This window comes from Chelonia mydas, chromosome 9 (assembly GCF_015237465.2).
Source record: "Chelonia mydas isolate rCheMyd1 chromosome 9, rCheMyd1.pri.v2, whole genome shotgun sequence".
Lineage (NCBI taxonomy): Eukaryota > Metazoa > Chordata > Testudines > Cheloniidae > Chelonia > Chelonia mydas.
Genome location: NC_057855.1, coordinates 35,173,616 through 35,189,308, shown reverse-complemented (window position 1 = coordinate 35,189,308; position 15,693 = coordinate 35,173,616). Strand labels below are relative to the sequence as shown.

General features: G+C 39.4%; 1 long non-coding RNA gene across 1 annotated transcript in view; it reads left to right on the top strand.

Annotated features, from left to right (window-relative positions):
* The window catches only part of LOC122461800, a 53,268-nt gene extending 37,775 nt beyond the window's left edge, over nucleotides 1-15,493 (top strand). The window contains exons 2-4 of the long non-coding RNA XR_006283990.1: nucleotides 9,760-9,844; nucleotides 10,906-10,968; nucleotides 15,355-15,493. This is a non-coding gene — a long non-coding RNA (uncharacterized LOC122461800). The remainder of the gene's footprint in view (nucleotides 1-9,759; nucleotides 9,845-10,905; nucleotides 10,969-15,354) is intronic.
* The last annotated feature ends 200 nt before the right edge of the window (nucleotides 15,494-15,693 follow it).

The following is a 15,693-nucleotide window of genomic DNA, read 5'->3' as shown; positions in this document are numbered from 1 at the left end:
TTTAAATTTGGGTGCCTAAATTTGGGTTCCTCCATCCATATTTAGTAGAGCTGGTCAGAAAATAGAATGTCTATCTGTTCTGTGGAAAATATTGACATTTCAAATTCCTTTTGTCCTGAATTGGAACAAAATGTGGAAATTTGGAAATTTACCACATATGTAATTTCTGAAATATTTTATTTTGAAAACATCAAAATAAACATACCAAAACATTTCATTTAGATTTTTCCATTTTTTATTATAGGGTATTAAAGTCTAAACAGTAAAGCAAAAGGAAACATTTCAACAATAACCCATCAAATTTTGACAAAATTGACATTTTGACACAACATTTCAATGGAAAACTGGTCAGTCGGAAAAAATTTAACCAGCTTGAATATTTAGGCACTTATATATAAGTGGTCTGATCTTCAAATCTGCTAAGCATCTTTTGCTTCCAGGGATTGCTATACGAGAAGGGGTTCTTGGCACTTCTCAAAATCAAGTCACTTATATTTGTGTCTAAATATGGAAGCTGAATTTAGGCATCCAAGTTTCAACATTTTGGCTACTGTACAGTTCTATGAAAGAAAACATAATCCATCTTTTCTAGGTTATTAAATCAGACCTTTATATTCTATAACATGAATTGTTAACTTTTCATTATAAGAGAAATATTATCATAATTTTAATGGTTTAGTTAAACAGTTATATTGAGGAAAGAAGTATATGTCAATGAAATAATTATGGATCAAAGATAAAGGCTGAGATTCATTCTTCTGAATTCTTCTCCTCTGCCAAATAACATAACCCAATGCTAATAATCCTTTGTTTTTGCAGAATTATATTTTTGATACATTTGCCTTAGATGTTCAGAAGCAATGAGAGAAGCTAAAAGGATGCTAGGATGAGAACTAAATGGAAATTCCCACGGCTAAATTCACGAATTATTGCTGAGGTTATGGAAGAGAGAAGTTTTCAATATTCGTACTGTTTCAAATATCACAAAATAAAAATTTCAAAATCTATTTCTGGATTTTCCAACCAGCTCTTGAGGAAAAACAGATATATACCACCATTGACATTAGTTACATATTGCATCAGTAAGTCAGCATAGGGGAGTGTAAGCTGGTATAATTTACACCCCCAGGGAGTGGAAGTGAGCAACTCAAGAAAAAACATCCAGAAGGGGTAAAGGTGGGTGGTGAAGCACTGGACTGGGTTACCTAGGGAGGTGGTGGAATCTCCATCCTCAGCGGTTTTTAAGGCCTGGCTTGACAAAGCCCTGGCTGGGATGATTTAGTTGGTGTTGGTCCTGCTTTGAGCAGGGGATTGGACTAGATGACCTCCTGAGATCTCTTCCAACCCTAATATTCTATGATTCTATGACTCTAAGCATGTGCTACACTTTTATCTTACATCTTTTATCCCATTCTGTTAGCTTATTTTACTGCTACTTCTTCCCCCTCAGTGTCACTGTGACTTTCACTCTCTTCCACTAACTTACATTCACTTAGCGTGAAATGCGGCACTCAAACACCACAAAGGGTTTTTGCTAGAGCTCAGCTTTCAGATCAACTGCGTCAGGTGACCATGTACTCCATACACAGCAAAAAGACATGGAAGTCTACAGTAGGGTTGGGCTGGAGGCAAGGATGGGGCAGGGACACAGATAACTTCAGTAACTCACTCAGCTAGCACAGAGGCTGAAGCTGCTATTCTATTTCATTCCATTAGCTGGATAGTAACCATGGGGGAGAGTGATGCAGTAGACTTTTGCATGAATTCTGGTTTTGAGCAATTAAGTTTCACCTCTCAGCTGCTATGGACTCCACTTGCATAGAACATAAATACTTGAGCCTTCTGGAGAGTGTGGATTTCACCATTTAGTGCTTATGTAACTCATCTAAGCATGCATGTCATCTCTGAATTCATGAACTTCATAGCCAAAATATATTTTGTTTTCTGGATTTCTAGTATTTTGATATTCAAACAGTCAATTACTATACACATGCCCTGCTTTTTTGAGTAACCCTGCAGTGAGGTTCTCTAAATCAAAAGAGACATCTTCAGTTTTCTTGCTGGGGTCACTTGCTGAAGGATTCTCTGCTCCTTGAAGTCTTTAAACCATGATTTGAGGACTTCAATCGCTCAGACATAGGTGAGAGGTTTTTCACAGGAATGGGTAGGTGAGATTCTGTGGCCTGCGTTGTGCAGGAGGTCGGACTAGATGATCATAATGGTCCCTTCTGACCTTAGGATCTATGAATCTATGACTGCAATCATCTTGCAAATTACCCCTTCCCCCACCTTTTCTGGGCAGTTTAGTTAGAAAGTTTCCACATCTTAGTGCAAGAACACCTGCAAAGCAAGCCTAAGAAGCTGTCTTGGAATTTTGACTTTTATTCCCACCAAAAGACCAGTGATGAGTTAATACAATAAAAGAACAAAGTTTTGGTAGAAGACAGAGAGCCAAATTGAAACTTCTTGTGAGCAGATGCAGTTCTACTGAAGTCAATAGTTAAATTTTCTCATACAAGGAATTTGAATTGCCATATCTTCGGATTGTTCATGCATTGGCCAAGGTGATATTTTGCTAAACACTTGAAATGTTTATCTGGTTACCATATTGGGTTAGACATGAATCATTCCTAAATGTACATTGTAAAGGATAAATAAATACATTTACCAGGAAGTTATAAAAGGAAGAATTATATATAATTATATAAAAGGTTATATAAGGAAGAATTCACTAGATAACAAATATGTGTTTAAAAATTTGTGTGGTAGGATTTCATCATAAATATTTGAAGTGGTCAGGTCCCTAGGCATCTGTTCACTTTATGCTCATTTTCCCCCAAGGCAGATGGCTAGTTTGCCTATGCCTAAGGCTTATCCTGAACATAGTCTACAATGAATATCTTATGAGTGAGTAAGTTGATGGCAAATGGCAAGTGTTCACTCGTGATTACCTTGAGAGTATACCTGTGTGTATTACTCTAAAGCAGAACATTAATTGATTTGAATTTGGCCACAAAACTGAATGTAAATTTTTTCATCATTTGTCATTCACTACACAGTAGTTGTTGGTTGGTTGTTATTCAATATTCTCCTGTTTTAAAAATGGAGGACTCAAAATAGGGAACAGAAACAATGCCCAACTGTGTAACTTACACATGGCTTATAGCTAATAGGCTGGATATTGTTCACAAACTGAGTAGTTGTGAATAATAAATACATATGCAGAAATCAGGCTGAGTTTATGAATGATATATGAAGAGATGGTGCTGATACGTAAGGTCCAATGAGAGACCTGTCTTTTTAACTTTCTAGCCTTCTAAGAGGAACAAAATTATGTTCGGTATAATGTAGGTGCTTGCTTCCCCCAACCCAGCCCCACAGGGACTGATGTAATCTGACTTCAGGTACAGATGATGGGAGGAGCCATTGGTATTTATCTCTACAATCACCCTTCTCTAGCTATTTCAGCAAAGATGTGGCAAGTCCCATTGGCCTTGGTTTTATACAGGAATAATGTCTCCAGCCACATCTGCTCTGGTAATGTGCTTCCTTCCCCTCCCCTGCATGGAGCCACCCTTGATCTCATACCTAATTATAGTAAGGTAAAACAATGGTTATAAGACATAATGTTCTGTATAATATATTTGGAAACTCATACCTGTGTGTAACGTATCCGCAACAAAATTCTAGCTTTAGACTTCTTCAACTGTAATGCAAATGGGTTAGGAAATGGCAAACCTGAAAATCTGATCCACAGAGTCCATGCAGACTGTGAGGGAGCAGAGAAACTGCTGCCGGCACACTGGGGGTTAAAGAAAACTTTTGAGTTCAGTTAGCCCTGCTCCATTATACCTGCAGCCAAAGCCAGGCCTGGAAGGGGGAGAAAAGAAGGGAGCCTGACTCAGTTGGGGGCTAACCAGTGAGGAAGCAGGAGTTTTCTGTGTGCTTGTCCAAAGAGACGGATCTGCGACTTGCCAGCCAACACAGCCACTTGAGGCAAGTAAGGGCTCCCCTGCCAAAGGGAGGCGGCAAATAAGCCCCTGCACTTGGGACAACTGGACTTGTGGGGCCCCACCCCAAACTGAAGAGACTTGTAACAAGTAGCCCAGGGAAATGGAGTTTGACTTCCCAGTTGGGAGGGAGACCCCATCTCCCCTGTTTAGGGGTTACTCTACATGGGACTCTGGGCTGGGACCCAGTAGAGAAAGAGGGCTCTGGTCCTCCTACCAACCCCTTGGAGCTTATAGACCAAGAGACCAGCAATCTAGCCACAAAGCTGATCAACCACTGACAACCCTATGACACAGCCATTTAGGTAAAATTCTAGGAAAATCAGCATTTTTGGAGTGAACAGACTGTCCAAGACCTCCACTTTACACAATCAGTGCCTTTTTCAATTAGGCCATTTTTACAATAAACTATTATGCACAAAACAGCAGAATGAAACAAACTAGCTAACCCGCAGCAATATTCATAAACACTGAGACAGCTCCATTTTCTTTTTGGCCCCATCACCCTTGTTTGGCCATCTAACAATCTCTATTTAAAATGTAGTCCAGATTCTGTCCTGACTTACCCATGCACACCTTTGACGTTAGATGAGTTAACATTGGGTGTGGAGACAAAGTACCCTTATGTGAATTCTCTTGGGTCTTTGCAGAAATGGACCCAAAGACTATAAACTCTTTGGGTCAGGGACTATGCCTCTGTTTGTTACGTACCACATTGTGGGTGCAACTGTAATGTAAATAATGAGACTCTGTTCAAAGCAAATGCTCCTTTGTGTGCTTGGTCACCTAAGTCACTGAGCATCAGTCCTAGGTGTGTTCCCTGATTGTGTGACCTTACAGGCCAGTGCCTGAAAAAAATTATTAGGGGATTGAAACTCTGCAGGAGTGTGGTGAGACATAAGGGATAAACAGGCCTACAACATCTAAACAAAATTGTATTCCACAGAAGAGAAGTATTATATTTGGTTATGTACATGGTCACCAGATTTAAAAATAGCTGGGTTCCTTCCTTTCTGAGGGTGGGAGAAATATATAAACCAGATTTATTCTACATTTGGTTTCCTCTTTCAGTTTCCTAATTTCATGTACCATATATATATTATGAGGCCCAGGTAAGCAATTCCTTATGCTCATTCACATTCCAATATCTTTGTCATTTACAAGCATCTGTATTTTGTATGACTAAAAGTACCTTCCAAACCTTCATGGGAACCAAGACATTGTCACAAAAATCATCTCAAAAAAGTGACACAGTGATTATGGTCCAATTCGACTGAACAAACATGTTCACAGATTCATGATCTACAATTTATTCTACTTTTCTCTACCATAGAAACTATATTCTAAAAAAAAAAGGCATTTTGCAAGGGTTTAAACTATCATGTTCCAGCTCCCTCTGTGAAACTAGCAAGCCCCAAATTAGAACATGGAAATGACCAAAGAACACAACTTGTGCTGGTTTAAATAGAAGTTGTAAGAGAAGAGTGAGACATTCCTATTCCCGAAACTCCCATTAACCTGAATGATACAGGAGTGACCTCAAAGAGAGAGAGATCTGCATGAATCATGTAAAATAGTTACCAAATACAGCAATTATGTCAAGGGTTGGGGGATAATCAAAAAGTTCACAGAAGAGAACAAACATAAAAGATCTGGGAGTCTTGATCATACCTGTGACTCTGACTGTGTTTAACTGCATTGCCAAAATACCCAGGGGGCATATCACATGGGAAAATAAAACGTGTAGGGGAATTAGGAGAATGCTGCATTCATAAGAAATTCAACCACATGTGCATCAAATATAGTTTTAGTGCAAAATTTTCCTTTCAGCTACACGTGTACAACTTCATTTGACTTCAGCACCAATTACATCCCCATCTCCTCCTGAGAACACAATTTTGAACCCTGGCAGATTTTTTTAAATTACAAATTGAGCCACTGTTGGCAAAATCCTATCTAATTGTCTGTCTGTGGTGTAGAGCAGTGGTTCTCAAACAGGGGTACGCATACTCCTGGGGGTATGCAAAGGTCTTCCAGGAAATACATCATCTCATCTAGATATTTGCCTAGTTTTACAACAGGCTACATAAAAAGCACTAACAAAATCAGTACAAACTAAAATGTCATAGACCATGATTTGTTTATACTGTTCTGTATACTATACGCTGAGTACACTAGTACACTATTCATATTCCAGTTGTTTTATTTTATAATTATATGGTAAAAAGGAGAAAGTAAGCACTTGTTCAGTAATAGTGTGCTGTGACACTTTTGTATTTTTATATCTGATTTTGTAAGTTTTTAAGTGAGGTGAACTTTGGGGATACACGAGACAAATCAAATTCTTGAAAGGGGTACAGTAGTCTGGAAAGGTTGAGACCCACTGGGTAGAGAGCCCCAGTGCAATGGAAACAAGGGGCAATATCCGACTGAGGACTGCTGCACAACAGTACTGTGGGCTACAGCAGGAGCTGGGCAGAGCCAAAGACTCACTCTTGGATCCAGAGGCTATTGTCACTGGTAGAGTAGAGAAGAGGGGGTTACCATAGCTTCAGGGCTGTACCACCACTTCTCTTCAACAGGATTCTTCCCCACAGAATACTCCTTTACCAAGCCTGGGTATTTGGTCTTGACATGAAAAGACGGAAATTCATCGTGGCCAGTGAACACCCTATATCTAAACAGATCTTGGGCCATCCCCTGTTTGACTAATACACAAGTATTTCTGTTTACCTCAGCAAGTAAGGCAAACAGAGCACTGTGTCAAAGCATCTCAAAGATACAAGTCCTATTTTTAAATGTCCTTACCTGGGTTACTAGTAACACATCACGGCTGCGGTTCAGCACAGCACTTATAAGCATGTGGTTAAGTCTGGGAACTGATTATGGTTTTCCTCATGTTGGCAGAAGTTCCATGGGTGTTTTTGTTTGTTTTTGTTTTTAAAGCCAGAAGGGAACACTATGTTCATCTAGGCCAACTTCTTGCATAGCACAAACCATAGAATTTCACACACAGATTCCTGCATTGAGCCCAGTAACTTGTGGTTCAGCTAGAATGTTTCTTTTAGAATTATGTCCAGGGTGAAATTTTGGCCTCATTGAAGTCAATGGGAATATGATTTCATTCCACCCCACCCCAGCCCCGGTCATGATTTAGGCTGAGATTTTCAAGGGAGATTAAGGCGGTTAGGGACCCAGCTCAATGGGAACTGGGCACCTCACTCCCCTAGGTTCCTCTGAGCCCTACAGAATCCAGCGGATAGTACTGTTGACCACATCCTTTGGTAAGATGATCTCAATTTTGAATTTGCCTTTGAGAATTTGTATTTTATTTCCAGTTAGAAAATTCAAAACTCATCTTGGATCTTGTTAAGACTGACTCTGCTAAATTAAAGACCCCTTGAGGAACAGATGCCTTCACCTTTTCTAGTTACCTACAGGCAATAACCAAGTCACTTTTTTGCCTTCTCTTTGATAAAATAGATAGATTTAGCTCATTAAGTGTCACCACAGTGTGTTTTCCAGAGCTAGAATCATTCTTGTAACTCTTCTCTGATCCCCGTCGTTATTTCAGCGTAATTTTTAATATATTGTACATGCATGTCCTTTACTCACTATCAGAACAGAAGCTGTGATAACAAAAGAAGGGCTAAAGGCAGTAATTCTTAGGGCATCAGCAATGCCAGTATCAAGGCATCAACATGCTTAGTGTTTGAAGCAATTTCATACTCTGCTGAGAAATCAGCCTCTTTATATCCACTATGTGGTGTGCCACATAAAGAAAGGGATTAACTCTACCCATATTTCAAATGACCAGCCCAATCGTGTTCAGATTCCAGTATGGTGGCATGTATTTTTTGATCCTTTACTGATTGGATGCTCTAAGGCAATGACAGTGCTGGTAGAAAGATCTTATAAAGGATGGAAAAAAATCTACTTGTATAAATGAAATACTGATCAACTCAGCTCTCACAGCTCAACAGGAGGAGAGTGTTTTGACGTGAGTAACATACTGTATATAAGTAGAGGTACGTGAATTAACCTCTCTCTCCAAAGCAGTTTTAACCACAGTCAGCATTAGTAAATGACAAATCTTGTAGTAGTACTTGCATACTATATAAAATGAGTTAGAATGAAGAATCTGAGTTTCAACCTTCAAACTCCAAAGCAGGAAACAAGGTAAATGCAGCAAGTAACTTGGTTGTCTCTAATAATTTAGGGTCCTGGGATTCACTTAAACTAAAATAAAGTGGCTATAGTGTACCCATGGGTGCCCATTAGTGTTTTATGACAGATTTAAGGACTCTGATTATCTTCACTCTGTACCCATGAGTACCTCATGTCTCTTTGATCAATTATTGTACTTCCATTAAAATATTTTTATTTCACTGTTGGGGAATCTTGATCACAGTGCATCTTGCTACAGCTGTCAAATCACTGAAGTCTTTCACATTTCAAGGTTATCATTCCTTTCAGTTAATATATCAGATGCTTAAGGGTGGGTTCTTGCAGCTGGTACAAATCCTTCTGCAGGATCCAGGAACTACTTTGCCCCATGGTTAGCATTAGTAATATTCTGGTTAACATCAACAATCTGGTTGACTTATACAAGGGCATTAGCAACTGCCCACTTGAAGCAGGCAACAGCATGATTAAAAATAATAAAATGCACTTCTCCTCCTTGATGCACGATAATCCCACTCTAAAGGGTTGTCATAGATTGTCCATTCAGCATCCAAGAGAGGGCATTTGTACATCTGTCAGGAAATGGCCCATTCATCTTACAAAGCAAAAATGCTTTAAGAAAACCATTGTTTTGTGATACCATCCATCCTTTTTTGAATGAAGAAGGCATCTTTGCAGCCACTACACACATGTAACTCTCATTAAACTCACCTAGTGTCTTATGTGTGACAGGGCTGCAGGTGTGGGCCCTAAAAGAAATTAAAACGAATGCTTTTTGCTCTAAAGTCTTGTGTAGCCCCTCCTCCCCTGAGGCATGGCTTGCTGGTGCTTCCTAATAGGAGGAAGGAGAAGCCACTCCACACATAGGTTGGGTCCTGGGCTTTTTGTTGTGGTGACTCCATCCAAGGTGACTCCTCCCTGTATCATGGGAAGTGTGACAAAATCCCTCCTCTACCTTGGTGGGTCTTGCATTTATTGGCGGATTTGCTCGCCTTGGAGCTTCATGGCAGCCACGAGTTTGGCCGTTTTCGTGAACCCACAGTCCAAGTCAACTCCTCCTGTGTCTCACCAGGAGTTGGGAGGTTCGGGGGGAACCCGGGCCCACCCTCTACTCCGGGTTCCAGCCCAGGGCCCTGTGGAATGCAGCTGTCTAGAGTGCCTCCTGGAACAGCTGTGCGACAGCTGCAACTCCCTGGGCTACTTCCCCATGGCCTCCTCCCAACACCTGCTTTATCGTCACCATAGGACCTTCCTCCTGGTGTCTGATAATGCTTGTACTCCTCAGTCCTCCACAGTATGCATTCTCACTCTCTGCTCCCAGCTCCTTACATGCGCACCACAAACTGAAGTGAGCTCCTTTTTAAACCCAGGTGCCCTGATTAGCCTGCCTTAATTGATTCTAGCAGCTTCTTGATTGGCTTCAGCTGTTGTAATCAGCCTGTCTGTCTTAATTGTCTCCAGAAGGTTCCTGATTGTTCTGGAACCTTCTCTGTTATCTTACCCAGGGAAAAGGGACCTACTTAACCTGGGGCTAATATATCTGCCTTCTATTACTCTCCTGTAGTCATCCGGCCCGACCCTGTCACAGAAGCTAATGGAAAGACTCTATCAGCAATGATAATGCCCCTAAAGGAGTAAGTCTGTTATTGGTGAGTACTGAAAAATGACTGTAAAATTATTTAATGGTACTAAAGATTTTCAAACTTTAAATTGCACTAAGCTATCACTCATTCATAATTAGTGGATTGTGTATAGTAAGGAAGTACTGTTCTGAGAGTGCAGTTCTCCTAGATCTATAGTGGACCCTATTTTTTTAAAAAAGCCAGAAATTTAGACACACAGAAATTACACTGAAAGCAGTATCATCAGGGGCACAATTCACAATAAATTATTCATTTGCTGCACAATCTCATCTGCTTTATTCAGAAAAAACATGTGAAGTGTAATTTTCCAGTGTAAAGTATGCTTTGTAGTGACCCATTATTATCTCTGAATTTAAATGGACACCTTATAATTATGTTTCTGTAAACAATTCCAAAAGGAGGCAGTCTTTCTAAAAATAGGCTTTTCAGATGTGAAATATGCATAGTCAAAAAAAATTGACAGCCACTCTTGCTGCGGGGTAGCAGTAATTCATGTGTCAAATTATGTAGGTCTCATACACATGTTGTTTTCCTCTATTTTAAAAACACATGGATTGAATCCTGGAAACCTTGTTGTCATAAACACATTGAATTAAGTGTTCACACCCAGTATGAATTTAGCCCAATGAGTATTGTACTTATTAAGACAAGGAAAAGGAACACTTAACCAAATAAACTCTAATAAATTCCCAGTACAAAAGCTACTTCAAATTTACACTTTCAATTACCCAGAGAACAAAATTGGTCTTGTGAACATGTTTATCTTTTTAGTGGGATTGCAGCTAAAATTTTACCTATATAAATAGATATTTAAGAACCTAATTGTCATCTTGATTACATCACAGCAGCTCTAAAGTCCAAACAAGATGAGAATTTGTGGCAGTATGTGTATGATCTCCCAAGAATCGGAGATTGAGAAATATGAGGGTAGTTTTAATTTTTGCAAAACGTCATTTGTCAAGGTTTACTCTTTTAAAAAACAATACTAGTGATAGTATGGTTCTGGGTCAGATTTTATCAGGAGGGTTCAGATTAATAGTTTAGTTTAATAACTGTTTCTACTATAGGTAAGATCAGCCTCTATACGGGCAAAACAGGAGTTTGCATTGGTCCGTGTCTGGGTTTCACAGGTAAGTCTGCTCTCATCCACTTGTGGTTATGTTATGCTCTGTGCCTTTGCTTTGCTTTTTTTTTTTAACCTGCACAAACTATTTTAACCTCAACTGTCACATGTAGAAGGTTGGAAAAAATATCTATGTCTTTATAAACCAAATTCCAGTCCCAGTGAAGTCTAAGATGAGTTTTGCCATTGGCCTGAATGGAATTTAGATTTGGATGTATATTTTTACACTGACTTGGGACAGTTACGTGGTTTTAGTATTAACAATATGTATGTAAGATATTTATTATCATTACCTTAGTTCAATGGTTAATTCATTTCTTACCTGAAATCAGTTTTCAGTCTTTTGCTTTTTCCATTGTTCTGTTAGAATAATAATGACATTAGTGGAATTAGACAGTTATACTCTTAAGAGTTCATTGATGCCTGTCAACAAGAATATAGCTGGGAGCGACTGTACAAAAATAACAGTATTGTCTTTATCCTTTGCATTGACTTTCAACTTCGCAGGCCTATCCAGGGAAAGCCTTTCAACCATCAAGAGCCAAGTGTTCCTGAATTTGGACTTAAAATAAGAATCAAAATAAAATATAGCATAGAAAATAACAGTAACAGAAGAAACAATATTTCCTAATCAATAATACCCCAGGATAAACGCTATGTGGGCTTCTCTTTACAGCTGAAGACATCTGTGTGGATCCATCATATTCCACTTCTCCCTTCACACTCAGCCAATCCAAGAGGGAAGGAAAGGACAGGAAAAATAAGAGAGGAATAAAAAGGGAATAATGGGGACATTTTCTTTCTATTTGCTCCAGAATTACTGTAATGAAGTATTCATATAAAAAGATTGTAAATCTGATCTGTTATCTTATGTTAGATTGAGTCTTGTGGCTAGAAGCATAAGATAGAACTGAGAGTTGAGATCTCTCTGAATTTCAGACAGACCAGAGTCCAAGGTTTTGGTTCAGGGCCATGACTCATTCATGTAAAGTCCAACACAGCTCTGCAGGCCATTTCATTGCAGTAATTTGAACTTTAGTACATTTCTCTGCCACGTTGATACAAATACTGGCACTGATCCTGTATTAATTACAGTAAATGGGCTAAATCCCAATGTCTTTACTCAGGCAAACTCCCATTGACTTCAAATAGTAATACTAAACTCCTGGCTCATTTTGTGGTATTACAGAAATAATAACCCCAAAACGTGGCCTAGTATAAATTATCAATTGATTTTAATGCAAGCAGGATCAGCCACTGTCGATGTAGCTTCCATAAAAAGCAATTGTCTATCACAGCAATCTTGTATACGGCAAGTAAAATCTAGGACAACTGTTTCACAACCCCCAATGAGCCCTTTGATTTGTAGCTATGGTGCTCCTCCCCTTGGCCCTTGGTTATTTTTAAAAGGTTAAATGTCAGATTCCCTAACAGATTAGCTAGTAACAGACTGCACACATTTTGGAGTGTGTCTTGTAGACTGCTTCAGAAACACAGAAGAGTTTTCCCCAAAACAATTTTTTCCAGCACTGAATACAGTAAACTGCTTGGCCTCTTTATCCCAGATGGAGATTGAGGGAGAATGATTTGTTACTGAACTAATTAAATATGGTTAGTACACATGGGGAGCAGGGAGGGGAAGGAACCTCTCAAAATTGCTACTTGCAAGAGTCTTATAATGTGTAGGTGCTTCTGCAGTACTGCAATGTTCAAAATAAAATTCCCATTATGTTCCCTCCCGACTGAGTAAACTACAGAAGAAAGGACCTAATCTTTCCACCCCTCACTCCTAGGAATAGCTCCATTCATGTCACTAAAACTGTCTATGAGTTATGGTTTTCAAGGTTAGGCCCTAAATTAGAATACAAGGCCTTAAATATTTCTGAATCAGAAAACAAGATTGGTGTAATAGAGATATTTATCATATATATTAAGTTGTGGCTGGGTAAAGCTTCCCTTTTTATTTTCTGGCATCTGCCATTGAAAGAACTGTGAATCTACTGAAAAATTCAGACTGTGTATGTATCTTAATAATTTCAGCAGAATTTCCACCACAGCTGCTGTTTTTGAAGGACCTGGAATTTAAGGCTTTGGGATAAATCTCAGCTCTTCCTAGTCTCATGCATTCCGCTTCTTGAGGTGCATATCTAAAAACACAGAAAAGTGACAAAAACATTAACAGGCCCCTGCAGCAAGAAGACAAACTATATACAGGGAATGAGTTAGTTGCAAACTGGAGTTCTCTCTTGCTACCATATATCATCAAGGAAAAGAATAAGACCTCTTCCATGTGCTGCTCTGTAAAATGTTACCTTCATACTAGCAACATAATGACCAGGGACTAAGGAAACAAATCCTCAAATCATTAAAATATGCTTCCTAATTTGTATTTTGCCACTGCTGGTCAAATTCCAAGTAGGTTCTCTAAAGCAAAGTCATAAAAACCCATTCTTTTTCAGGCCATCTGTGGTTGTGTTGGCAGGTAATGTCATTGCTGGAGGTGGAAAAATGACTACAGTTACCATCAGAAGGGGAAGGGGTGGGGGTCAATTAACAATTTTGTTTGCCTTTTTATTGCAAAATCAGCAACTGGAGTACAGTGTATTGGGTCCAGTGATAGAGAAGCACGACAAATGACTGAGCCCTTGCAGCTGAAGAAATTTTATTAGCAGCATGTGAGAACTGTGTTTGTGTTCCCATTTCAAGTGGGTCATGTAGACCTATAAATTGGAGCCCCTGTGTTTTCCAGTCATATATTTTTGTTTTCAACATATTACACTAAATTATTTCTTCTAAATACAAATAGATATTGTCGTATTTCCAAAAGTGAAGATTTATAGAGTTTTTTAGAGATAGGTAGGTGGTGTTTTAATAATTTATTTGGTTTTATGTTATCTATTTCATAAAGCCTTCTGAAGTACTCTTTTTTGTATTTAATCTGCTTGTGCTGTTCCCTTATTGGCCTTATAATTACAATGCAGCAATGAAATGATTGCTATTATTACTATATAATGTAAGGGGCAAAGCTAAGCCCAAGTCTGTGGGTACAGAGAACTTGGGTTGCAGAAGAGTTAGTGTGATTCTACTAAGCCAGTGGTTTTCAACCTCTGGCCTATGGACCTCTAGGGATCCACAGACTATGTCTAAGATTTCCAAATACATCTGTATTCAAAAATGTTTAATGAAAAAGGTAGAAAACCACTGTACTAAGCAGTCGAAGACAGAAATTCTGGAGGCTGTCAAAGGGCTCCATAATTCATATGGGCCATGGTGCAGAGTTCCCTGGGTGCTCCTTCCACCCCAGTGTACAGGAGTGACTGGGAGCCCCCGAGGTGAGGCGTGTGGATACATGATTGCATTGGTTCCCATGCATTTTCTCTACCCCTACCTCCAAATGGTGAGGGAGATGTGGGAAGTTTTAGGCTGTAATAACAGCCACGGAATGGCTCCATGGCATGGAGTGGGTAGCTTTCCTCCTCCCACAGAGAATCCCTGTGGCAAGCCCATCTATTTGGGCACAGCAAGGGTACGGGATTTATCCCTTGGAAGATAATCCATGTGGAATGCAGACAGCAAGCATTTGCCTCTTATGCCAGGTATTAGGGATTTAACATTTTGAGGCCACCATCAAGTATCCCTTTTCTTTTGTTTACTCAGTTTGACACTTTGGGAAGAGAAAAACAAGACACCACAGCTGCTGTCTTCAGACATGCAGCATGAGTATTCCCATCTTTCCTGTTATCATTCTGTATGTTTTCATCTGGCTCTGAGGCTTATTTATATTTAAGTATCTTCTTTGCAAGCCTGCTTATGTCCATTCAGGCTCATCAAGAGTGCAAACCTCCCACGCAGACAGGCAATAAAAGTTCTCAAGTGTTCCTTGAAGGGCCTGTTCACCTTCGCACACTGACGCTGTCTGTGCTTCAAATGCTCGATGCTTGGAACTCCCTGTAAGGAATTCTCACAAGCCAGTGAAGACTGGAGATGTACAAAATGTTGACAATGAGCTTGAAACATCCAAACCTCAATGGTTTCATCGCACCCTTGAAATTCCACCCAGGTTCCCTAATTGCTTTGCTAATCTTTCAATGAAGCTGAGCCAATTTGGGGTAAAACTTGGTGCTTTAAGCTGTTGTGCTTTGAGTGTTTAGAGTCAAACCCTGATACTCAAAGTGAAACTTTTTTAGGGTGCTAGAGGGGACAACCCCTGCACAACAACCCCAAGAGATGAAAATGTGAGCATGCGATGCTGACAGTTGAATCATGCTAGTGGTTCAGACGGTCTGTCACTGTAGTTAGAAAACATCATGTTGACTAAACCCAAGGAAAACATGCTTCTATTTTTACACTTAATTTTATATGAAAAAATGCAAAACTGGCTTTTTTTTTCCAGATTCTGTAAGAAGTAGCTAAAAAAGTATCCAGCTGATGGCTGCCTATTACATCACTTTCATTGATCCATCGCTAGGAGACCATGTGTATTCACAGAAGCTCGTCTGCTATTAACATTTCTAACCTGACGTGTTTCATATTAAATGGTTTCCATAACAAAGCACTCATTGAAGTGATTTCTTAAGTGTCTAGGGGAAAAACACTGATAATTACAGTATTTGTGGTTAATTACTTGGGGCTTTTTCCCCTTCAAAATATATACATTCTGCACTACTCAAGTAAGTGAATCCACGGTACAGTGTGTGCACATGCAGTAAAGCTAAACTATTTGCTTCTGATT